The sequence below is a fragment of the Gracilinanus agilis genome, chromosome 4, assembly GCF_016433145.1.
Source record: "Gracilinanus agilis isolate LMUSP501 chromosome 4, AgileGrace, whole genome shotgun sequence".
Classification (NCBI taxonomy): domain Eukaryota; kingdom Metazoa; phylum Chordata; class Mammalia; order Didelphimorphia; family Didelphidae; genus Gracilinanus; species Gracilinanus agilis.
Window position 1 is genome coordinate 40,520,948 of NC_058133.1, and position 25,340 is coordinate 40,546,287.

Below are 25,340 nucleotides of genomic sequence, written 5' to 3' on the forward strand. Positions count from 1 at the left end.
ATTAGAAATTATTAAAGAAGGGAGTGTGTCTCTGTGTTTGTGTGTCTGTGTTTTATATGAAGGGACCTATATTTTTACGCAGATAGCTTTAATTAAAACAACATTGAGGGGCACCACCTTACACATATTAGATTGGCCAATATGACAGTAAAAGAAAGTGGTAAATTTTGGTAGGAATATGGCAAGATTGGAATGCTAAGGCATTGTTGATGGAGTTTTGAACTCATCCAAACATTCTGGGGAGAACCTGTAACTATGCCCAAAGGGCTATAAAACTGTGCATGCTCTTGTATTTGATCATACTACTACTGGTTCTGTATCCCAAAGAGATCATAAAAAAGGGAAAAAGCCCTACATGTTCTTTTTGTATTGGCAAAGAATTGGAAATGAAAGAGATGTCCATCATTTGGGGTATGGCTGAACAAATTTTGGGACATATTGATTATGGAATACTATTGTGCAGTAAGAAGTGATAAGCCAGATGATTACAGAAAAAGCTGGAAAAATTAAATTGAAAAAAGAAGATTGCTTTGATATATAAATGAAAGATAGATTGAAATATTGAGAGAGTCGAGCCAAGGAAAGCTAACAGAAGACTATTGCAATAGTCAAGCTATGAGGCAATATGTCCTGTCCCAGAACTTTGGCAGTGTGAGTAAAAAGTAGGAGTAGAGCATGTGAACAAGAGATGTTAAAGAAATGCCTAAACTTGGCAACAGATGTTGGTGAATATGAAAAAGGAATTGAGAATGATACTGAGGATGGGAGCTTGAGTGATTGGGAAGATGGTGGTCCCATTGACAATAACAGAGAAGTCAAAAGAGATGAAAAGTTGATGGTGTAGGGAGAGATAATGAGTTTTGTTTGGGACACTGTGAGTTTGAGTTGAAATCTCCTGGACATGAAATTTAAGATTCTAATAGGCAGTTGGTGAGTTAGGGTTGGACAAAGAGATACCCAAATCATCTGCATAGAGATGATGATTGAACCTATGGAAGTTGATAAGATTAAGCAGGGAAAAAAGTACAGAGGGAGGAGATAAGATGACTTGGGACTCTTAGAACACTGTTAGATACCTTTGGCTCACTTGTGTTTCCTGGATGAAGATCCAATAAGAGAGATAGAAGGGAGGTCAGATGGGTAAAAGATGATGGAATATTCAACCATGAGGAGCAGCAAAATCCCTTTTATCTCTTAATGTAGGATCATATCAAACACTTTTGGAAGTAGGCTTCAATTACATTCAACTGGCAGTCATTTACCACAAGCCCTGTATTAGGTTTGAGTGGATATAATATCAATAGGATTGAGTTTCTGTTGTATTAAGAGTTTATAGTCTGGTGGAGGAGATAAAATGTATTTGGATCAGTCCAACATGAACAAAAAGTGATAAAGAGAAGAGGCACAATGTGCTATGAGAAATTCCACAGGAGAGAGATGATTTCAAGCAGTGGAGGATAGGAAAAAATGTCTGAAGGGATAGGGATTTCAAGCTGGTTCTCTCATGATAGTTTCCTTAACATCAGCTATTTCCTGGTAGCCAGAAATGTCCAAAGCTATTTTCTCTGCCATGGATTCAAGAGTCATTGCAAAAGAATATAAAAAATTTTGTTATGATCGCTAGAGCTATTGTCCAAATCATCATCATACTATTATGCATTTACTGTTTTTGTTGGTAAAAAATGTGTTCTTTTTTATTTTTAGATAAAATCAAAATAGATGGGCAGTGAAGGTGGCACAGTGAGCAGAGTGCCAATCACTCTAATATCTATGCCAAGAAAACTCTGGATGGAATCACAGAGTCGGCCAAAACAGAAATGAAGGAACAAGGAAAAGAAACCAGAATTCATCATTTCATTTCATCAGATAAAGAAAGTAAGTCTACAGATACCAATTGAATAAGATATTCCATTATGTAGTCAAAAGAGCTTCAGATTTTGTCTCCGTAGCTCTGGGTTCAAATCTCAATATGATTATTTACTGTCTCAGTGTCAGTGACCTTAAGGAAAACAATCAACTACTCTTGAATTCAGTTTTCTCATCTGTTCAATGAGAAAACTTGACTAAAAGGCTCTAATTGAGTGGGATATATTTTTTTATTAAGCACTTACTATGTACTAGTCATGTAGGAAGTCAGTCAATAAGTATTTCTTGAGGACACTTGCCTTAAGGAGCTCATATTTTAGGGATGGGGAAACAATATGCAAACCATTGCTTTCTGGGCAGCTAGTAGACAGTTTGATAGAATACTGGGCTTAGAATCAGGAATACTCATATTTATGAGTTAAAATCTCCTTAGACACACTATCTGTGTGACTCTAGGTAAGTCACTTTAACTCCATTTGCCTCTTTTCCTCCTATCAAATGAGGTAAAAAAGGAAAATGGCAAACTACTCTGGTATTTCTGCCATGAAACTCCAAATGGAGAAACAAAGATTCAGATATGACTAAATAACAGTGATAAGAATAAGATACATTCATCATAAATGACTGGTATTTTCTGAGGGAAAACCCTAGCAGTGGGCATAATTAGGTAAGATTTCTTATAAAAGTTGTAATTTGATTGAAGTGTTGAAGGAAGGAAGCCAGGGGATCTAGTAGTCCCAGAATACGGGGCAGTCTGGTACAAGGTGTGGAAAAGGCATGGAAAAGAACACAGTTGGGAGATGGAGTGTAGTGTGCAGAGGACAAGAAGTTCAGTAATCCTGGATTATAGAATTTGTAGAGGGGAATAAAATATATAAAATATGAAAAGTTGGGAAAGTACCAATTTGCCCAGGATTTTAAAGTCAAATAAAATATTTAATATTTATTAGAAATTATTAAAGAAGGGTGTGTGACTTTTTGTTTGTGTATGTTTTATTTGAAGGGACCAATATTTTTAAACAGATAGGTTTAATTAAATAAACACTGAGATTCCACCCCACACTATCAGATTGATCAATATGGCAGTAAAAGAAAATGGTAAATGTTGGTAGGAATGTGGCAAGATTGGAACACGAAGGCATTGTTGGTGGAGTTTTGAACTCATTGAAACATTCTGGGGAGAACTTGGAACTATGCTAAAAGGACTATAAAATGGGAAGCCAAGGAAAGCTAACAGAAGACTATCGCAACAGTGCAGCTGTGAGGCAATATGTCCTGTTGCTGAACTTTGGCAGTGTGAGTAGAGGGAAGGAGTAGAGAATGTGTACAAGAGATGTAAAAGAAATGACTGAACTTGGCAAGAGACATTAAGTATGTGGGTATAAAAGTAAGAAGTTGAGAATGATACAGAGGATGGGAGCTTGAGTGATTTGGCACAACTTGGTCACCATGACAATAACAGAAGTAAAAAAAATGAAAGTCGATGAGGTAGGGAGAGTTTTTTTTTTTTCCTTGGGAACATAGTGTGTTTTAGTTGATATTTCATGGACATGAAATTTAAGGTTTTTAATAGGCAGTTGGTGAGGAGGACCTTGAGGTCAGGAGAGAGGTTAGGGCCAGATAAATAGAATCCCAAATCATCTCCATAGAGATGATCATTATACCTTTGGGGTTGATAAGACTAACCCAGGAAAACAGTATAGATGAAGGAGATGAGATGATCTGAGACTCTAGAGACCTATCAGATATTTTTGGTTAGTTTGTAGAGAGGCATAAAGTACATGAAATATGGAAAGTTAGGAAAGTACTAAGTTTCCAGAGATTTTAAAGTCAAATTAAATATTTAATGTTTATTAGAAATTATTCATGAAGGGTGTATGGGAGCTTGAGTTATTGGGAAGATGATGATCCCCTGGACAAAAACAGAGAAGTCAAAAAAGATGAAGGCTGACGGGGTAGGGAGAGATAATGAGTTTTGTTTGGGACATGGTATTATTGATTTGATATCTCTGGGACATGAAATTTAAGATGTCTAATAGTCAGTTGATGATGAAAGCTTGGAGGTCAGTAGAGAAGTCAGGGCTGGATAAATAGATCCCAAAATCATCTCCATGGGTATATGATCATTGAACCTGTGGGGCTGATAAGATTAACCAGGTAAAAAAGTAGAGGGAGGAGATAAAATGACATGGGACACTAGAGCCTTGTCAGACACCTTTTGTTCCTTTGTAGAGGGGAATAAAGTATATGAAATCTAGAATGCTAGGAAAGTACCAAGTTTCCCAGGGCTTTAAAGTCAAATAAAATATTTAATATTAATTAGAAATTATTAAAGAAGGGTATGTGTCTTTGTTTTTGTATGTGTATGTTTTATTTGAAGGGACCAATATTTTTAATAAGATAGCTTTATTTAAAACACTGAGGTACCACTTCATACCTATCAGATTGGCCAACATGGCAATAAAAGAACATAGTAAATGTTGGGAAGTATGTGGCAAGATTGGAACACTAAGGCATTGTTGGTGGAGTTGTGAACTCATCCAAACATTCTGGGTAGAACCTGGAACTATACCCAAAGAGCTATAAATCTGTGAGCCAAGGAAAGGTAACAGAATATTATAGCACTAGTCCAGCTTTTAGGAAATATATCCTGTCCCAGAAACTTTGGCAATGTGAGTAGAGAAAAAAGTAGAGAATGTGTGTAAGAGATGTCAAAGAAATGACTAAACTTGGCAGCAAGATGGTAAATATGTTGGGGTCATAATAACTAAGGAGATGAGAATGATACTGTGGATGGGAGCTTGAGGGATTAGGAAGATGGTGGTACCCTTGAATATAACAGAGAAGTCAGAAAAGATGAAGGCTGATGGAGTAGGAAGAGATATTGAGTTTTGTTTGGGATATAGTGAGTTTGAGTTGATGTGTTAAGGACATGAAATTTAAAATATCCGATGGGCAGCTGTGTGATGAGGGCTTAGAGGTCAGTAGAGAAGTTAGGGCTAGATAAATAGATCCCAAAATCATCACCATAGAGATGATCATTTAAGCTGTGGGGGCTGATAAGATTAACCAAACAAAAGTTAATAGAGGGAGGAGATAAGATGACCTGGGATAATACAGCTCTATCAGATAGCTTTGACTCACTGGTGTTACCTGAATGAAGATCCAATAAGAGAGATAGAAGGGAGGTCAGATGGGTAAAAGATGATGGAATATCAACCATGAGGAGCATCAAAGTCCCTTTTACCTCTGAATCTAGGATGCTATCAACCACTTTTGGAAGTAGACTTCAATTCCATTCAACTGGCAGTCATTTACCACAAGCCCTGTATTAGGTTTGAGTGGATATGATATCAATAGGATTGAGTTTGTGTTCTATAAGAGATAATAGCCTGGTGGCGGAGGCAAAATATATTTGGATTACTTGAACACAGACAAAAAGCGATAAATCAAGAGAAGAGGCACAACATGCTATGACAAATTCCACAGGAGAGAGATGATTTCAAGCTATGGAGTATAGGAAAAAATGTCTGAAGGGATAGGGTTTTCTAGCTGCCTGCCTTATGATAATTTCCTTAACATCAGCTATTTCCTGCTAGCCAGAAATATCCAAAGCTATCTTCTCTGCTGTGGATTCAAGAGTCATAACAATAGTTAATATTAAAATTTTTTGTTATGATAGCTACAGCTATTGTCCAAATCCTCATCATACTATTATGCATTTATTGCTTTATGTTGGTAAAAATTTTGTTCTTTTTTATTTCTAGGTAAAATCAAAATAGATTGGCAGTGAGGTGATACACTGGGCAGAATGCCAGTCACTCCAATATCTATGCCAAGAAAACTCTAGACGAAATCATGAAGAGTCAGACACAAAGAAACGAAGGGACAACAAGAAGAAACCAGAATTCATCATTTTATTTCATAAGATAAGAAAGTAAGTCTACAAAAGCCAATTGAATAAAACATTTCCTTATGTGGTAGAGCTTCAGAAGATTTGGTTTCAGTGGCTCTTGGATCAAATCTCAATTCTACTATTTACTGCCTCGTTGTGACCTTAAGGAAAACATTCAATTTTTCTTGAATTCTGTTTTCTTGTCTGTTCAGTGAGAAAGGTTGACTTGAAGGCTCCTAATTCAGTGAGATTTTTTTCTTATAAAGCACTCACTATATTAGTCATGTAAGAAGTCAGTCAATAAGCACTTCTTGAGGACATTTACCTGAAGAAGCTTATATTCTTGGGGTGGAGGACACAACATGCAAACCATTGGGTACTGGGCAGGGTGATAGAACACTGGACTTTGCATTATTGCAACAAGCAATAATCAACTTCATGCGCTGAAATCTCCTTAGACACACTATCTGTGTAACCCCGGTAAGTCACTTTAACACCATTTGCCTCAGTTCTTCCTGTCAAAGGAGGTAAAGAAGGAAATGAGAAACCATTCTAGTATTTCTGTCATGAAACCCCAAATGGGGAAACAAAGATTCAGACATGACTGAACAACGATTACAAGAACAAGTTATATTCATTATAAATGGATGGTATTTTCTGAGGGAAGACATTTGCAGAGGGAATAATTAGTGAATATGTCTTAGAGAAATTGAAATTTGATTTAAGACTTGTGGAAAGGAAGCCAGAGAAGTCCAAGAAGAGGGGGCAGAATGTATTGGGCATAGGGAAAAATTATAGAAAAAGAACATAGTTGGGAGATGCAGTTTGTAGAGAACAAAAAGTTCAATAATCCTGGATTATAGAATTTGTAGAGGTTAATATTAAGTATATGAAACCTGGAAAGTTAGGAAAGTACCAAGTTGCAAAGGACTTTAAAATCAAATAAAATATTTAATATTAGAAATTATTAAAGAAGGGTGTGTGTCTTTGTGTTTGTGTTTATGTTTTATATGAAGGGACCAAAATTTAAAGAAAATAGCTTTAATTAAAACAACTCTGAGGTACCTCCTCATTCCTATCATATTGGCCAATATGGCAGAAAAAGAAAGTGGTAAATTTTGGTTGGAATGTGGCAAGATCAGAACTCTAAGGCATTGTTGGTAAAGTTGTGAACTCACCCAAACATTCTGAGGGGAACTTGTATCTATAGACAAAGGGCTATAAATCTGTGAGCCAAGGAAAGCTAACAGAAGACTATCACAATTGCCCAGGGTTGAGGCAGTATATGCTGTTCCAGAAAGGTGGCAGCAGGAGTAGAGAATGTGTGCAAGAGAAGTCAAAGAAATGACTAAAGTTGGAAACAGATGGTCAGTACGTGGTGTGAATATATAAGTAAGGAATTGAGACTAATACTGAGTATGGGAGCTTGAGTGATTTGAAATATGGTGGTCCCCTTGACTAATACAGAGTAGTAATAACTAATGATCGCTGATGGATAGGGAGATATAATGAATTTTGTTTGGGACATAGTGCTTTTGTGTTAATGTGTTGGGGACATGAAATTTAATATGTTTAAGAGGGCCTAGAGGTCAGGAGAGAAGTTAGGGCTAGATAAATAGATTCCAAAATTGTCTCCATAGAGATGATCATTGAACCTGTTGGAGCTGATAAGATTAACCAAGCAAAAGTTTATAGAGGGAGGAGATAAGATAAGGCATGACTGAACAATTACAAGATCATCATATATTCAGAGTAAATGGCTGGTACTTTCTGAGGGAAGTCAATCACAGAGGGAATAATTAGGGAAGGTTTCATAGAGAAGTTGGAATTTGATTTAAGTGTTGTAGAAAAGAACCCAGGGAAGCTAGTAGTCCCAGAAGAGGGGGCAGAATGTACTAGGCATGGGAAAAGCCAAGGAAAAGGAACACAGTTGGGAGATGGAATATAGTGTTCCCAGAATATGAAGTTCAATAATCCTGGATTATAAAATTTGTAGCAAGGAATAATATATACGAAACCTGGAAAGTTAGGAAAGTACCAAGTTGCAAAGGACTTTAAAGTCAAATAAAATATTTAATATTTATTAGAAATTATAAAGAAGGGTATGTGTCTTTGTGTTTGTGTATATAAACTATATTTTTCAGAAGATGGCTTTAATTAAAACAACACTGAGGTACCATCTCACACCTATCAGATTAGCCAATATGATGAGGGACTAGAGGTCAGAAGAGAAGTTAGAGTGGATAAGTAGATCTCAAAATCATGTCTATAGAGCTGATCATTGAACCTGTGGGTACTGGTAAGATTAATCCATCAAAACTTTAAAGAAGTAAAAAAAAAAAAAACTTTAAAGAAGTAGAAGATGAGATGACCTGGGACCTGTCACAGACACCTTTGGTTAATTTGTAGAAGGGAATAAAGCATATGAAGTCTGGAATTTAGGAAAGTACAAAGCTGCCAAGGACTTTAAAGTCAAACAAAATATTTAATATTTATTATAAATTATTAAAGAAGGGTGTCTGTCTTTCTGTTTGTGAGTATGTTTTATAGGAAGGGAACTATATTTTTCAGAAGATAGGTTTAATAAAAACAACATTGAGGGTACTATCTCACACCTATCAGATTGGCCAATATGACAGTAAAAGAAAGTGGTAAATGTTGGTAGGACTAAACTTGGCAAAAGAAGTTATGTACATGCTTTGAATATAAGTCAGGAGTTGAGAATGATACTGAGAGGGGGAGCTAGAGTGATTTAGAATATTTTAGTCCTCCTGAAAATGAGTGAGATTTTAAAAAAAGATGTAGGTTTGTTGGATAGGGAGAGAAAATGAGTTTTGTTTGGGACGTAGTGAGTTTGAGTTGATATCTCAAGGACATGAAATTTAAAATGTTTCATAGGCAGTTGGTGATGAGGGACTATATGTTAGGAGAGAAGTGAGAGTGGATAAAAAATTCCCCCAAATCATCTCCATAGAGATGATCATTGTATCTGTTGGGGGCTGTTAAGATTAATCCATGAAAACTTTAAAGAAGTAGATGAGATGATCTGGGACTCTAAGAGCCCTGTCAGACTCCTTTGGTTAATTTGTGGAGGAGAATAAAGTATATTAAATCAGAACAGTTAGGAAAATATCAGGTTGCCAAGTACTTTAAAGTCAAATAAAATATTTAGTATTTATTAGAAATTATTAAAGAAGGGTATGTGTCTTTGTGTTTGTGTGTGTATGTCTTATATGAATTGACCCATATTTTTCAGAAGATAGTTTTAATTAAAACAACACTGAGGTACTACCTCACACCTATGAGATTGGCCAATATTAAAAGAAAGTGCTAAATGTTGGTGGGAATGGGGCAAGATTGGAACACTGTGGCATTGTTGGTGGAGTTCTGAACTCATCCAAATATTCCATGGACAACTTGGAACTAAAAGGGTTATAAATCTGTGATCCAAGGAAAGCTAACTGAAGACTATCACAATAATCCAGCTCTGAGGAAACATGTTCTGTCCCAGGATGTTGGCAGTGTGAGTAGAGAATGTGTAAAAAAAATGTGAAAAAAAATGACTAAACTTGGCAACACCTGTTAAATACATGATGTGAATATAAGTTCAAGGCAATAAGTAAGGAGTTGAGAATGAACTGAGGATGGGAGCTTGAATGATTGAAAAGATGATGGTCCCTCTGACAATAATAGAGAAGTCAAAAAAGATAAAAATTCATGAGGGTAGTGAGAGATAATGAGTTTTGTTTGGGACTTGCTAAGTTTCAGTTGATATCTCCTGGACATGAAAATTAAGATTTCTAATAGGAAGTGGTTGATGAGGTTCTAGAGGTCAGGAGAGAAGTTTGGGCTGGATAAATAGAGCCCCAAATCATCCCCATTGAGATGATCATTGAAGATGTGGGAGCTGATAAGATTAACCAGGCAAAACAGTATAGAGGTAGAAGAAAAGATGATCTGGGACTATAGAGCCTTGTCAGACACTTTTTGTTAATTTGTATAGGGGAATAAAGTATATGAAAACAGTAAAATTAGGAAAGTATAAAGTTTCCGGGGACTTTAAAGTCAAATAAAATATTTAATATTTGTTAGAAATTATTAGAGAAGGGTGTATATCTTTGTCTTTGTGTGTGTAGTTTTTATATCAAGGGACCTATATTTTTAAGTAGACAGCTTTTATTAAAACAACACCGAGGTACCACCTCATTCCTATCAGATTGCCCAACATGGCAGTAAAAGAAAGTGGTAAATGTTGGTAGGAATGTGGCAAGATTGGAACACTAAGGCATTGTTGGTGGAGTTTTGAACTCATCCAAACATTCTGGGTAGAACTTGGAACTATGGCCAAAGGATTATAAATCAATGAGCTAAGTGAAGCTTAGAGAATGCTATCACAATAGTGTAGGTGTGAGGTAATATTTCTTGTCCCATAACTTTGCCAGTGTGAGTAGACAGAAGGTGTAGAGAATGTGAACAAGAGCTGTGAAAGAAATGACTAAATTTTACAAAATATGTTAAGTAAGTGGGTTGAATATAAGTAAGGAGCTGAGAATGATACTGAGGATGGGAGCTTGGGTGACTGGGAAGATGGTGGTCCCACTGACAATAACAGAGAAGTCAAAAAAGATGAAAGTTGATGAGGTAAGGAGAGATAATGAGTTTTCTTTGGGATATAGTGAGTTTGAGTTGATATTTGTAGGACATGAAATTTAAGATGTGTAATAGGCAGTTGGTGATGAGGGCCTAGATGTCAGGAGAGAAGTTAGGGCTGTATAAATAGATCCCCAAACCATCTCCATAGTGATGATCATTGAAATTTTGGGTTTGATAAGATAAACCAGGGGAAACAGTATAGAAATAGAAGATGAGATGATCTCAGACTCTAGAGACCTGCCAGACACCTTTTTGTTAATTTGTAGAGAGCAATAAAATATATGAAAACAGGAAAATTATGAAAGTACCAACTTGCAAAGGGCTTTAAAGTCAAATAAAATACTCAATATTTTTTAGAAATTATTAAGAAGGATTTGTGTCTTTGTGTTTGTGTGTTTATGTTTTATATGAAGGGAACCCTACATTTTTAAGATCGCTTTCATTAAAAGAACCCTGAGGTACCACCTCACACCTATCAGATTGGTCAATATGCTCTAATAGGAAGTGGTAAATGTTGGTAGGAATGTGGCAAGATTGGAACAATAAGGCATTGTTGGTGGAGTTCTGACCTCCTCCAAACATTCTGGGGAGAACTTGGAACTATGACAATATCTGTGAGCCAAGGAAAGATAGCAAAAGACTATCACGATTGATCAGGTATGAGGCAATATGTCCTGTTGCTGAACTTTGGCAGTGTGAGTAGAGAGAAAAAGTAGAGAATGTGTACAAGAGAAGTCAAAGTACTAACTAAACTTGGCAGAAGTTGTTAAATAAGTGGAGTCAATACAAGTAAGGAGTTGAGAATGATAGTGCAGATGGGAGTTTGAGTGATTTGGAAGATTTTGATCTTCCCGAGAATGACAGAGAAGTCAAAAAAAGATGAAGGTTCATGAGGTAGGGAGAGATAGAGTTTTGTTTGGGGCATGGTAAATTTTTAGATGATATCTCCTGGATGTGAAAATTAAGATGTCTAATAGGTAGTTGTTGATGAGGTTCTAGAGGTCAGGAGAGAACTTAGGGCTGGATAAATAGATCCCAAAATCATCTCTATGGAGATGATCATTTAACATGTGGGGGCTGATAAGATTAAGCAGTTAAAAATGTATAGATGGAGGATATGAGATAACCTGGGACTCTAAAGCCCTGTCAGACACCTTTTGTTAATTTTTAGAGGAGAATAAAGTATATGAAATCTGGAAAATTGGGAAAGTACAATTTGTCTATGATTTCAAAGTCAAATAATATATTCAATACTTATTAGATATTATTAAAGAAGGGTGTGTGTCTTTGTGTTTGTGTATATGTGTTATATGAAGGGAACGATATATATATATATATATATATTTTTTTTTTTTTTAAATTTTAAACCTTTAACTTCTGTGTATCGACTTAGGTGAAAGATTGGTAAGGGTAGGCAATGGGGGTCAAGTGACTTGCCCAGGGTCACACAGCTGGGAAGTGTCTGAGGCCGGATTTGAACCTAGGACCTCCTGTCTCTAGGCCTGGCTCTCAATCCGCTGAGCTACCCAGCTGCCCCCAGGGAACTATATTTTTAAACAGATTGCTGTAATTAAAACACTACTGAAGTCCCACATCATACCTATCAGATTGACTAATATGGCAGTAAAAGAAAGCAGTAAATGTCTGTAGGAATGTGGCAAGATTGGAACACTAAGGCATTGTTGGTAGAGTTGAGAACTTATTGAAACATTCTGTGTAGAACTTGGAACTATTCCCAAAGGGATATAAAACTGTGAGCCCAAGGAAAGGTAACAGAAGAGCATTGAAATAGTCCAGCTTTGAGGCAATATACACTGTTGCAGAACTTTGGAATTGTGAGTAGTAAGAAGGAGTAGAGAATGTGTACAAGAGATGTGAAAGAAATGATTAAACTTGGCAAAAGAGGGGAGGTACATGGGTTGAATATAAGTAAGGAGTTGAGATTGATAATAAGAATGTTAGCTTGAATGACTGGGAAGATTATGGTCCCCCTGAGAATAACAGAGAAGTCAAAAAAGATAGTTGATGAGGTAGGGAGAGATAATGAAATTTGTTTGGGACATGGCAAGTTTCAGTTGATATCTCCTGGACATGAAAATTAATTTGTGTAATAGGTATTTGTTGATGAGGGCCTAGAGGTCAGGAGAGAAATTAGGGCTGGATAAATACATCCCCAAACCATTTCCATAGTAATGATCATTGAACCATTGGGGTTGATGAGATTAACTTGGGAAAACAGTATAGAGCTAGAAGAGAAGATGACTTGAGACTCTACAGCCATGTCAGGCCCTTTTTGTTAATTTGTAGAGGGGAATAAAGTGGATGAAAACAGGAAAGTTGGGAAAGAATGAAATTGCCAAGGACATCTAATTCAAATAAAATATTTAAAATTCATTAAAGATGATTAAATTAGGGTGTGTGTCTTTGTGTTTGTGTGTGTTTTATATGAAGAGACCTATATTTTTAAGAAGATCATTTTAATTAAAGCAATACCGAGGTACCATCTCACCCCTATCAGATTGGCCAATATGGATCTAACAGAAGGTTGTAAATATTGGGAGGAATGTGGCGAGACTGGAACGCTAAGGCATTGTTGGTGGAATTTTGAAATAATCTGAAAATTCCGGGGAGAATTTGAAACTATGCAGAAAGGGTTTTAAAATTGTGAGCCAAGGAAAGCTAAGAGACGGCTATCGTAATAGTCCAGCTGTGAGGCAATATGTTCTGTCCTAAAATGGTGGCAGTGTGAGTAGAGAGGAGTAGAGAATGTGTACAAGAGATGTGAAAGAAATGGCTGAACTTGGCAATAGACATTAAATACATCTTGTGAATATAAGTAAGGAGTTGAGAATGATACTGAGGATAGGAGCTTGAGTGATTTGAAACATGGTGGTCCCCTTGATAATAAGAGTGATATAAAAAAAGATGAAGGTTGTTGGGGTAGGGAGAGACAATGAGTTTTGTTTGGGAAATGGTGAGTTTGAGTTGATATCACCTGGGTATGAAATTTAAGAAGTCCAATAGGCAGTTTGTGATGAGGTCTTAGAGATCAGGAGAGAAAGTAGGGTAGGACAAATAGATCCCAAAATCATCTCCATAGGAGATGATCATTGAACCTGTGGGGATTGATCATCTTAACCAAGCAAAACTTGATAGAAGGAGGAGATAAAATGACCTGGGACTGTGGAGCTCTGTCAGAAACCTTTGGCTGACTAGTGCGATCTGGATCAAGATTCCATAAGGACAGATGGGTAAAAGATGATGGAATATCAACCTTGAGGAGCAGCAAAGTCTCTTTTACCTCTTAATATAGAATCCTATCAAGGACATTTAGAAGTAGCCTTCATTTCCATTCAACTAGCATTCATTTACCACAAGCCCTGAATTTGGTCTGAGTGGATATGATATCAATAGGATAGAGTTTCTGTTCTATAAATGTTTATAGTCTGGTAGGGGAGACAAAATGTATTTAGATTACTCTAGTACAAACAAAAAGTGATAAAGAGAAGAGGCATAACATGCTATGAGAAATTGCAGAGGAGATAGATGATTTCAAGCAGTGGCGTATAGGAAAAATGTTTGAAGGGATAGGGTTTTCTAGCTGGTTCTCTCACGATACAGGGAGCTGGTAAGGTCCAAAGATATCTTCTCTGCCATGGATTCAAGAGTCAGGACAATTGTTGATACAAAAATTTTTCTTATGATAACTAGAGCTATTGTCCAAATCATCATCATACTATTATGCATTTATTGCTATATGTTCGTAAAATTTTTTTCCTTTTTTATTTCTAGGAAAAATCAAAATAGATGGCCAGTGACGTGGCACAGTGGCCCAAGTGCCAGTCACTCCAATATCTATGCCAAGCAAACTCTAGATGGAATCACAGAGTGAGACACAATGGAAAAGAAGGGACAACAAGAAGAAACCAGAATTCATCATTTTATTTCATCAGCTAAGAAAGTAAGTCTACAATGGTCAATTGAATAAAATATTTCCTTATATGGTTGATTTGGTCTCAGTGGCTCTGGGATCAAATCTCAATTCTACTATTCACTGCCTCAGTGTGACCTTAAGGAAAACATTCATGTTCTCTTGAATTCCATTTTCTTGTCTAATCAATGAGAAAGCTTGACTAGAAGGCCCCTAGTTCAGTGGGATTTTTTTTTAATTAAGCACTATTTTTAGTCATACAGAAAGTTAGTTAGTCAATAAGCATTTCTTGAGGACACTTGCCTTAAAGAACACATATTCTAGGGGTGGAGGAGACAATATGGAAACCATTGCATACTGGTTAGCTGGTTGGCAGGGTGATAGAACACTGGACTTAGAATAAAAAAAACCTCATCATCATGAGTTGAAATCTCCTAAGACACACTATTTGTGTGACCTGTGGTAAGTTACTTTAACTCAATTTGCGGTCAAGAAGGATATGGCCAACTACTCTAGTATTTCTGCCATGAAACCCCAAATGGGGAAACAAAGTTCCAGACATGACTGAAAAACCACAACAAGAACAAGATCTATTCAGCATAAATGGCTGTTATTTTCTGAGAGAAGACACTTACAGAGGGAATAATTAGGGAAGGTTTCATACAGAAGTTGGAATTTGATTGAAGTCTTATGGAAAGGTATCTATGGAATGTTGTAGTCCAAGAAGTGGGGGAAGACTGTACTAGGCATGGGAAAAAGCCATGGAAAAGGAAGACAGTAGAGAGATGAAGTGTAGTGTGCAGAGATCAAGAAGTTAAAAAATCCTGGATTATAGAATTATAGAACTGGAAATATAGGAAAATACCAAGTTTTAAAGGAGTTTAAAGTCAAAGAAAATATTTATTATTCATTAGAAATTATCAAAGAAGGGTTTGTGTCATTGCATTTGTGTGTTTTTTTTTTTCTATCAAGGGACCAAAACTTTAAGTAGATAGCTTTTATTAAAACAACACTGAGGTACCTCCTTGTTCCTATCAGATTGGCCAATATGGCAGTAAAAGAAAGTGGTAAATGTTGGTAGGAATGTGGCAAGATTGGAACACTAAGGCACTGTTGGTGGAGTTTTGAACTCATTCAAACATTCTGTGGAGAACTTGGAACTATACACAAAGGACTATAAATCTGTGTGCCAAGGAAAGGTAACAGAAGACTATCACAATAGTCCAGCTTTGAGGCAATATGTCCTGTCCCAGAAAGGTGGCAATGTGAGTAGAGAGGAGTAGAGAATGTGTAGAAGAGAAGTGAAAGAAATTACTAAAACTGGCAACAGACGTTAAGTATATGGGTTGAATATAAGTGAGGAGTCGAGAATGATACTTAGAATGGGAGCTTGAGTGACTGGGAAGATCGTGGTACCTCTGACAATAACACAGAAGTCAAAAAAGATGGTTGATGAGGTAGGGAGAGATAATGAGTTTTGTTTGGGACATAGTGAGTTTGAGTTGATATCTGTAGGAGATGAAATTTAAGATGTCTAATAGGCAGTTGGGGATGAGGGCCTCGAAGTCAGGAGAGAAGTTAGGGCTGTATAAATAGATCCCCAAACCATCTCCATAGTGATGATCATTGAACCTTTGGGGTTGATAAGATAAACAAAGGGAAACAGTATAGAGAGCAGAGATCAGATGATCTGACACTCTAGAAACCTGTCAGACACCTTTTTGTTAATTTGTAGAGAGGAATGAAATATATGAACAAAGGAAAGTTATGAAAGTACCAAGTACTAAGGAATTTAAAGTTAAACTATTAAATAAAAGTGTGTGTCTTTGTCTTTCTGTATGTTTTATATGAAGGGAACTATAATTTTCAGAAGACCACTTATTAAAACAACACTGAAGTGTACCACTTCATTCCTATTAGACTGTCCAATATGGCAGTAAAAGAAAGTGGTAAATGTCGGTCGGAATATGGTAAGATTGGAACACTAAGGTACTGTTGGTGGAGTTGTGAACTCATTCAAACATTCTGGGAAGAACTTGGAATTATATGCAAAGGGGTATAAAACTGTGAGCCAAGGAAAGCTAACAGAAGGGTATCACAATAGTCCAACTTTGAGGCAATATGGCCTGTTCCAGAAAGGTGGCAGCAGGAGTAGAGAACAGGTATGATGTCAAAGAAATGGCTAAACTTGGCTATAGACATTAAATAAATGGGTTGAATATAAGTAAGAAGTTGAGACTAATACTGAGTATGGGAGCTTGAGTGTTTTGAAAGATGTTGGTCCCCTTGAAAAATTAAGGCTGATGCGGTAGGGAGAGATAATGAGTTCTGTTTGGGACATAGTGAGTCTGAGTTTGTATCTCCAGGACATGAAATTAATGATGTCTAATTGACATTTTGTGATGATGGCTGAGAGGTCAGGTGAGAAGTTAGTGCTGGATAAATAGATCCCAAAATGTTCTCCACAGAGATGATCATTGAAGATATGTGGGCTAATAAGATTAACTAGCAAAACACAGTATAGAGCTAGAAGATAAGATGACCTGGACTCTAGAGCCAAGTCTAGAACCAAGAAACATTTGGGTAATTTTTAGAGGGAAATCAAGTATATGAAATCAGGAAAGTTAGGAAAGTACTAAGTTGTACCAAGAGGTCAGCAGAGATGCTAAGCCTGTATAAATAGATCCCACAACCATCTCCATAGTGATGATCATTGAACCTTTGGGGTTAATAAGATAAACCAGGCTAAATGGAATAAAGGGCTTAGATGAGATGATCTGAGACTCTAGAGACCAGTCAGACACTTTTGGTTAATTTGTAGAGAGGAATAAAATATATGAAAAAAAAGTTTTGAATGTACCAATTTTTAAAGGACTTTAAAGTCAAATAAAATATTTTATATTTATAAGAAATTATTAAAGAAGAGTGTGTCTTTGTGTTTGTGTGTGTAAAGTGAGTTATATTTTTCAGAAGATGCCTTTAATTAAAAAAAGCAGTGAGGTACCACCTCATTCCTATCAGACTGGCCAATATGGCAATAAAAGAAAGGAGCAAATGTTGGTAGAAATGTGGCCAGATTAGAGCACTAAGGCATTGTTGATGGAGTTGTGAACTCATCCAAACATTCTGGGGAGAATTTGGAATTATGCCCCAAAGGCTTTAAATGTGTGAGCCAAAGAATACTAATAGAAGACTATCGCAATAGTGCAGATATGAAGCATTATGTCCCATTGCAGAACTTTGGCAGTGTGAGTAGAGAAAAGGAGTAAATGTGTACATGTGAAAGAAATGACTAAACTTGGCAACAGACATTAAGCATGTGGGGTTAATATAAGTATGGAGTTTACAGTGATCCTGAGGATGGGAACTTGAATGATTTGGAAGATGGTAGTCCTTCTGATAATGATGGAATTAAAAAAAGATGAGGGTTCATGTGGTAGGGAGAGATAATGAGTTTTGTTTGGGATATAGTGAGTTTGAGTTGATATCTCCAAGACATGAAATTTAAGATGTCTAATAGGCAGTTGGTGATGAGGGACAAAATGTCTGGAGAGAAGATGGGGTGAATAGTAGATACCAAAATCTTCGCCATAGACATGCTCATTGAACTTGCTGGTGACTGATAAGGTTAACTTACCATTAAAAACTTAAAGAGGTAGAAGATGAGATGATCTGGCACTCTAGAGCCCTTTCAGACACCTTTGGTTAATTTCTAGAGGGGAATAAAGTATATGAAATCTGGACAGTTAGAAAAGTACCAAGTTGCCAAGGACTTTGAAATAAAATAAAATATTTAATATTTATTAAAAATTATTAAAGAAGGGTGTGTGTTTTTGTGTTTGTGTGTATATTTTATATGAAGGGACCTATATTTTTTCAGAAGATAATTTTAATTAAAACAACACTGAGGTACCAGCTCATTCCTATCAGATTGGCCAATATGGCAATAAAAGAAAGGGGTAAATGTTGGTATGAATGTGGCAAGATTAGAACACTAAGGCATTGTTGGTAGAGTTTTGAACTCATTGAAACATTCTGGGGAGAACTTGGAACTATGCCCTAAGGGTTACAAATCTGTGAGCCAAGAAAAGCTAAATGAAGACTATAGCAATAGTCCAGCTGTGAGGTTATATGTCCTGTCCCAGAACGTTGGCAGTGTGAGTAGAGAGAAGGAGTAAAGCATGTGTTCTAGAGATGTGAAAGAAATTGATAAACTTGGCAACAGATGTTAAATATATGTTGTGAATATAAGTAAGGAATTGAGAATGATACTGAGGATGGGAGCTTGAGTGCTTTGAAATATGGTGGTCCCCTTGATAATAAGAAAGAAGTAAAAAAAACATGAAGGCTGATGGGATAGGGAGTGATAATGAATTTTGTTTGGGAAATGATGAATTTGAGTTGAGGATTTTTGAATGAAATTTAAGATGTCTAATAGGTAGTTTGTGATAAGGGCCTAGAGGTCAGGAGAAAAGTCAGGGATGGACAAATAGATTCCAAAATCTTCTTGATAGAGATAATCATTGAACCTATGGGGGCTGATAAGTTGAACCAAATACAATTTATGGAGGGAGGAGATAAAATGACCTGGAACTCTAGAACCCTGTTATAGATACCTTTGGGTCACTTGTGTTTCCTGGATGACAATAAGAGAGACAGAGGAGAGGTCAGATGGCAAAAGATGATGGAATATCAAATCATTAGGAGCAGCAAAGTCCCTTTTATCTCTTAATCTAGGATCCTATCATCCACTTTTGGAAGTAATCTTTAATTCCATTCAACTGGCAGTCATTTACCATATACCCTGTATTAGCTCTTAGTGGATATGATATTGATAGGATAGAGTTTCTGTTGTATAAGAGTTTCTAGTCTGATGGGGGTGTCAAAATGTATTTGGCTCACTATAACACAACAAAAAGTGATAAATCAAGAGAAGAGGCACAATGTGATATGAGACATTCCACAAGAGAGATGATTTCAAGTAGTGGAATATAGGAAAAATGTCTCAAGGAATAGTTTCCTGGCTGGCCAACTCCTGATAATTTCCTTAACAAGCAGTTATTTCCCGGTGGCCAGAAAGGTCCAAAGCTATCTTCTCTGCCATGGATTGAAAAGTTATAACAATTATTAATATAAAAAATTTTTGTTATGATAGCTAGAGCTATTGTCCAAGTCATCATCATATTATTATGTATTTATTGATTTGTTTGTAAAAAAACTTGTTCTTTTTTTAAAATTCTAGGTAAAATCAAAATAGATGAGCAATGAGGAGGCACAGTTGGCTGAGTGTTAATCACTCCAATATCTATGCCAAGAAAACTCTAGATGAAATCACAAAGATTTAGAAACAATGGAAAAGAAGGGACAACATGAAGAAACCAGAATTCGTCATTTCATTTCATCAGATAAGAAAGTAAGTCTATGAAGGCCCATTGAATAAAATGTTTCCTTATGTGGTGTAAAGAGCTTCAGATTTAATTATAGAAGCTCTGGGATCAAATCTCAAATTCTGGGATCAAATTAAATCTCAAATCTCAGAACTCAAATCAAATCACTGCCTCGTTGTGACATTAAGGGAAACATTCAATTTCTTTTGAATTTAGCTTTCTTGTGTGTTCAACAAGAAAGCTTGACTAGAAGGCCCCTAATTCAGTGGGAGATTTTTTTATGAAGCACTTACTATGCATTCGTCATGCAGGTAGTCAGTCAATAAGCATTTCATGCTGACGTTTGCCTTAAGGAGCTCATAACTCTAGGAGTGGAGGAGACAATATGTAACCCATTATGTAAGGGGCAACTGGTTGGCAAGGTGATAGAACACTGGTTTTAGAATCAGGAATACTTAAATTCATGAGTTGAAAGCTCCTTAGACACACTATCTGTGTGACCCAGGGTAAGTCACTTTAACTCCATTTGCCTCAGTTCTTCCTATCAAATGAGGTAAAGAAGGAAATGGCAAACCATTCTTGTATTTCTGCCGTGAAACCCCAAATGGGGAAACAGAGGTTCAGGCAAAACTGAACAACAATTATTAGAATAAGATATATTCAGCTTAATGGCTGATATTTTTTGAGGGAAGACACTAGCAGTGGGAATAATTGGGGAAGGTTTTATAGAGAAGTTAGAATTTGATTTAAGTCTTCTGGAAAGGAATCTGGTGAACATAGTAGTCCAAGAAGTGGGTGAAGAATGTAGTAGTCATGGGGAAAAGCCATGGAAAAGGAACACAGTTCAGAGATGGAGTAGAGTGTGAAAGGAACAATCATTTCAATAATCCTTTATTATAGAATTTGTAGAGGGGAATGAAGTATGTGAGAACTGGAGAGATAGGAAAATATAAAGTTGCAAAGGACTTTAGAGTCAAATAAAATATTTAATATTTATTAGGAATTATGAAAGAAGGTTGTGTGTCTTCGTGTTTGTGGGTATCTTTTATATGAAGGGACCAAAATTTGAAGAAGATAGCTTTAATTAAAACAACACTTCTCATACCTACCAATAAGATTGGCTTATATGGCAGTAAAAGAAAGTGATAAATGTTGGGAGGAATGTGGCAAGATTGGAACATTAAGGCATTGTTGTTGTTGTGAACTCGCCCAAACATTCTGAAAACTTGGAATTGTACACAAAGGAGTATAAAACTGTGAGCCAAGGAAAGCTAACAGAAGAGTATCACAATAGTCCAGCTTTGAGGCAATGTCCTGTCCCAGAAAGGTGACAGGGTGAGTAGAGAGAAGAGATGTCAAAGAAATGATTAAACTTGGCAATAGATGTTAAGTACGTGAGTTGAATATAAGTAAGGAGTTGAAAATGATACTGAAAATGGGAGCTTTAGTGATTGGGAAGATTGTGGTCCTCCTGATAATAACAGAGAAGTCAAAAAAGATGAAGGTTGATGGTGTAGGGAGAGATAATGAGTTTTGTTTGGGACATAGTGAGTTTGAGTTGGTATCTGCAGGACATGAAATTTAAGATGTCTAATATACAGTTGGGGATGAGGGACTAGTGGTCAGGAGAGAAGTTTGGGCTGTATAAATAGGTCCCAAAACCATCTCTATAGAGATGATCATTGGCTTCATAAGATATACCAAGAGAAACAATATAGAAGTAGGAGATGAGATGATCTGACACTCTAGAGACCTGTCAGACACCTTTGGTTAATTTGTAGAAAGGAATAATATGAAAAAGGGAATGTTTTGAAAGTATCAATTTGCAAAGGATTTTAAAGTCTATTAAAATATTTAATATTTATTAGAAATTATTAAAGAAGGATGTCAGTCTTTTTGTTTGTGTCTATGTTTTATATGAAGGGACCTATATTTTTAAGCAGATTGCTGTAATTAAAACAGCACTGAAGTCCCATCTCATACCTATCAGTTTGGTCAATATGGTAGTAAAAGAAAGGAGTAAATAATGGTAGCAATGTGGCAACATTGGAACACTAAGGTATTGTTGGTGGAGTTGTAAACTCATCCAAACATTCTGTGTAGAACTTGGAACTCTGCTAAATGGGCTACAAAACTGTGAGTCAAGGAAAGATAACAGAAGAGCATCACAATAGTCTAACTGTGTGGCAATATGTTACGTTGTGGAACTTTGGCAGTGTGAGTAAAGAGGAGTAGAGAATTGTTCAAGAGATGAGAGAGAAATGAGTAAACTTGGCAACAGCTGTTAAGAACATAGAGTGAATGTAAATAAGGAGTTGAGATGATACTAAGGATTTGAGGTTCAGTGATTTGAAAGATGGTTGTCCCTCTGACCATAAAAGAGAAGTCAAAAAAGGTGAAAGTTGATGAGGTAGAGAGAGATAATGAGTTTTCTTGGGACATAGTGAGTTTGAGTTGATGTCTCCTGGACATGAAATTAATGATGTCTAATAGGCAGCATAAGATGAGGGCCTAGAGGTCAGCAGAGAAGTTAGGGATTTATAAATAGATCCCCAGATGAACCTTTGGGGTTGATAAGATAAACAAGGGTAAACAGTTAAAAGGGCTTAGTTGAGATGATCCTAGAGCCCTGTGAGACACCTTTGGTTAATTTGTCAAATCTGAAAGTTAGGACTGTACCAAGTTTCCAAGGACTTTAAATTCAAATAAAATATTTATTATATATTAGAAATTATTCAAGAAAAGTGTCTGTTTTAGTGTATGTATATCTTATATAAATTGACCTATGTTTTTTAGAAGATAGTTTTAATTAAAACAACACTGAGGTACCACCTCATACCTATCAGCTTGGCTAATATGGCAGTAAAAGAAAGTGGTAAATTTTGGGAGGAATTTGGCAAGATTGGAACACTAAGGCATTGTTGGTGGAGTTGTGAACTCATCCAAACATTTTTGGGGGAACTTGGAACTATATTCAAAGGGTTATAGATCTGTGAGCCAAGGAAAGCTAACAGAAGACTATCAAAATAGTGCAGGTGTTAGGCTGTATGTCCTGTCCAAGGACAGTGGCAGCATGTGTAGAGAGAAGAGTAGAAGATGTATACAAGAGATGTGAAAAAAAATGGCTAAACTTGGCAACAGATGTTAAGGACATAAGTTGAATATAAGTAAGGAATTGAGAATGATGCTGAGGATGGGAGCTTTAGTGATTGGGAAGATGAGGATCCCCCTAACAACAACAGAACAGTAAAAAAAGATGAAGGTTGATGAGGTAGGGGGAGATGAGTTTTTTGGGGCACATAGCTAGTTTCAGTTGATTTCTGTAGGACATGGAATTTAAGATGTCTAATAGGCAGTTGGTGATGAGGGCCTAGAGATCAGGAGAGAAGTTAAAGCTGTATAAATAGATCACAAAACCATCTACATAAAGATGATCATTGAACCTTTGGGTTCAGAAGATATACCAAGGGAAACAGTATAGAAGTTGGTGATGAGATGATCTGAGACTCTTGAGACCTGTCAGACACCTTTGGTTAATTTGTAGAGAGGAATAAAATATATGAAAATGGGAAAGTTATGAACATACCAAATTGCAAAGGACTTTAAAGTCAATTAAAATATTTAATATTTATTAGAAGTTATTAAAGGATGGTGTCTGTCTTTGTGTTTTTGTGTGTATGTTTTATATGAATTGACCTGTATTTTTCAGATGATAGCTTTAATTAAAACAACACTGAGGCATCTCCTTTTACCTATTAGATTGGCCAATATGGCAGTAAAAGAAAGTGGTAGGAATGTGGCAATATTAGAACACGTGTCATTGTTGGTGGAGTCCTGAACTCATCCACACATTCTGGGGAGAACTTGAAACTATGCCCAAAGGGTTATAAATCTGTAAGCCAAGGAAATCTATCTGAAGACTATCACAATAGTACAGATTTGAGACAATATGTTCTGTCATAGAATTGTGGCAGTGTGAGTAGAGAGAAGGAGTAGAACATGTGTACAAGAGATGTAATAGAAATGCTAAACTTGGGAAGAAATGTTAAGTGAGTTGAATGTAAGTAAGGAGTTGAGCATAATACTGAGGATGGGGGCTTGAGTGACTGGGAGGATGGTGGTTCCCCTGACAATATGAGAGAAGTCAATAAAGATGAAGTTTGATGAGGTAGGGGAGATAATGAGTTTTGCTTGGGACATAGTGAGTTTGAGTTGATAACTCCAGGAGATGAAATTTAAGCTGTCTAATTGGCTATTGATGATGATTTCAACCCTGAAGAGCAGCAAAGTCCCTTTTACCTCTTAATCTAGGATCCTATCAAACACTTTTGGAAGTAGCCTTCAATTCCATTCAACTGGCAATCATTTACCATAAATCCTGTATTAGTTCTGAGTAGATATGTTATCAATAGGATAGAGTTTCTGTTCTATAAGTGTTTATAGTCTGGTGGGTGTGACAAAATGTATTTGGATCACTCTAGTATAAACAAAAAGTGAGAAATAAAAGAAGAGGCACAACCTGCTATGAGAAATTCTACAGGAGAGAGAGAATTTCAAGCAGTGGAGTATAGGAAACATGTCTGAACCATAGGGTTTTCTAGCTGGTTCTCTTATGATTAGTTCCTTAACATCAACTATTTCCTGGTAGCCAGAAAGGTCCAAATGTATCTTCTCTGCCATGGATTTAAAAGTCATAACAATTGTTAATATCAAAAATATTATGATTGCTAGTTATTATCCAAATCATCATCATACTATTATGCATTTATTGCTTTATGTTGATAAAAAAACTTCTTCTTTTTTATTTCTAGGTAAAATCAAAATAGATAGGCAGTGAGGTGGCACAGTGGGCTGAGTGCCAATCATTCCAATATCTATTAAAAAAACTCTTGATGGAATCACAGAGTCAGACACAATGGAAACGAAGGCACAACAAGAAGAAACCAGAATTCATCATTTCATTTCATCAGATAAGAAAGTAAGTCTACAAAGATCAATTGAATAAGATATTTACTTATCCAAAATCTATCTATTTAGAAGGCCCCTAATTCAGTGGGAGATTTTTTTTTTTACTTTTTTTTTTTTAAATCCTTGTACTTCGGTGTATTGTCTCATAGGTGGAAGAGTGGTAAGGGTGGGCAATGGGGGTCAAGTGACTTGCCCAGGGTCACACAGCTGGGAAGTGGCTGAGGCCGGGTTTGAACCTAGGACCTCCTGTCTCTAGGCCTGACTCTCACTCCACTGAGCTACCCAGCTGCCCCCTGGGAGATTTTTAAAAATAAATTACTATGTATTAGTCATGCAGAAAGTCAGTCAATGAGAATTTCTTGAGGACTGTTAAACTTAAGGAGCTCATGTTCTAGGGGTGAAGGAGACAATATGGAATTTCCCCCTTTCATATAGGGCAGCTGGTTGGCAGGGTGATAGAACACTGGTCTTAGAATCAGGAAGACTCATCATCATGAGTTGAAATCTCCTTAAACACACTACCTGTATGACCCAGGGCAAGTCACTTTAACTCCATTTGCCCAAGTTCCTCCAGTCAAATGAGGTAAAGAAGGAAATGGCAAATCATTCTTATATATCTGCCATGAAATGCCAAAAAGGG

At 36.5% G+C, this 25,340-nt stretch overlaps 1 long non-coding RNA gene across 1 annotated transcript; it reads left to right on the forward strand.

Annotated features, from left to right (window-relative positions):
- Positions 1 to 1,765: 1,765 nt before the first annotated feature.
- LOC123247062 lies at positions 1,766 to 24,653 on the forward strand. Its single transcript, XR_006506135.1, has 5 exons — positions 1,766 to 1,875; positions 5,634 to 5,803; positions 14,207 to 14,375; positions 19,588 to 19,758; positions 24,544 to 24,653. It is a non-coding gene; the product is annotated as an uncharacterized LOC123247062 (long non-coding RNA).
- Positions 24,654 to 25,340: the final 687 nt, after the last annotated feature.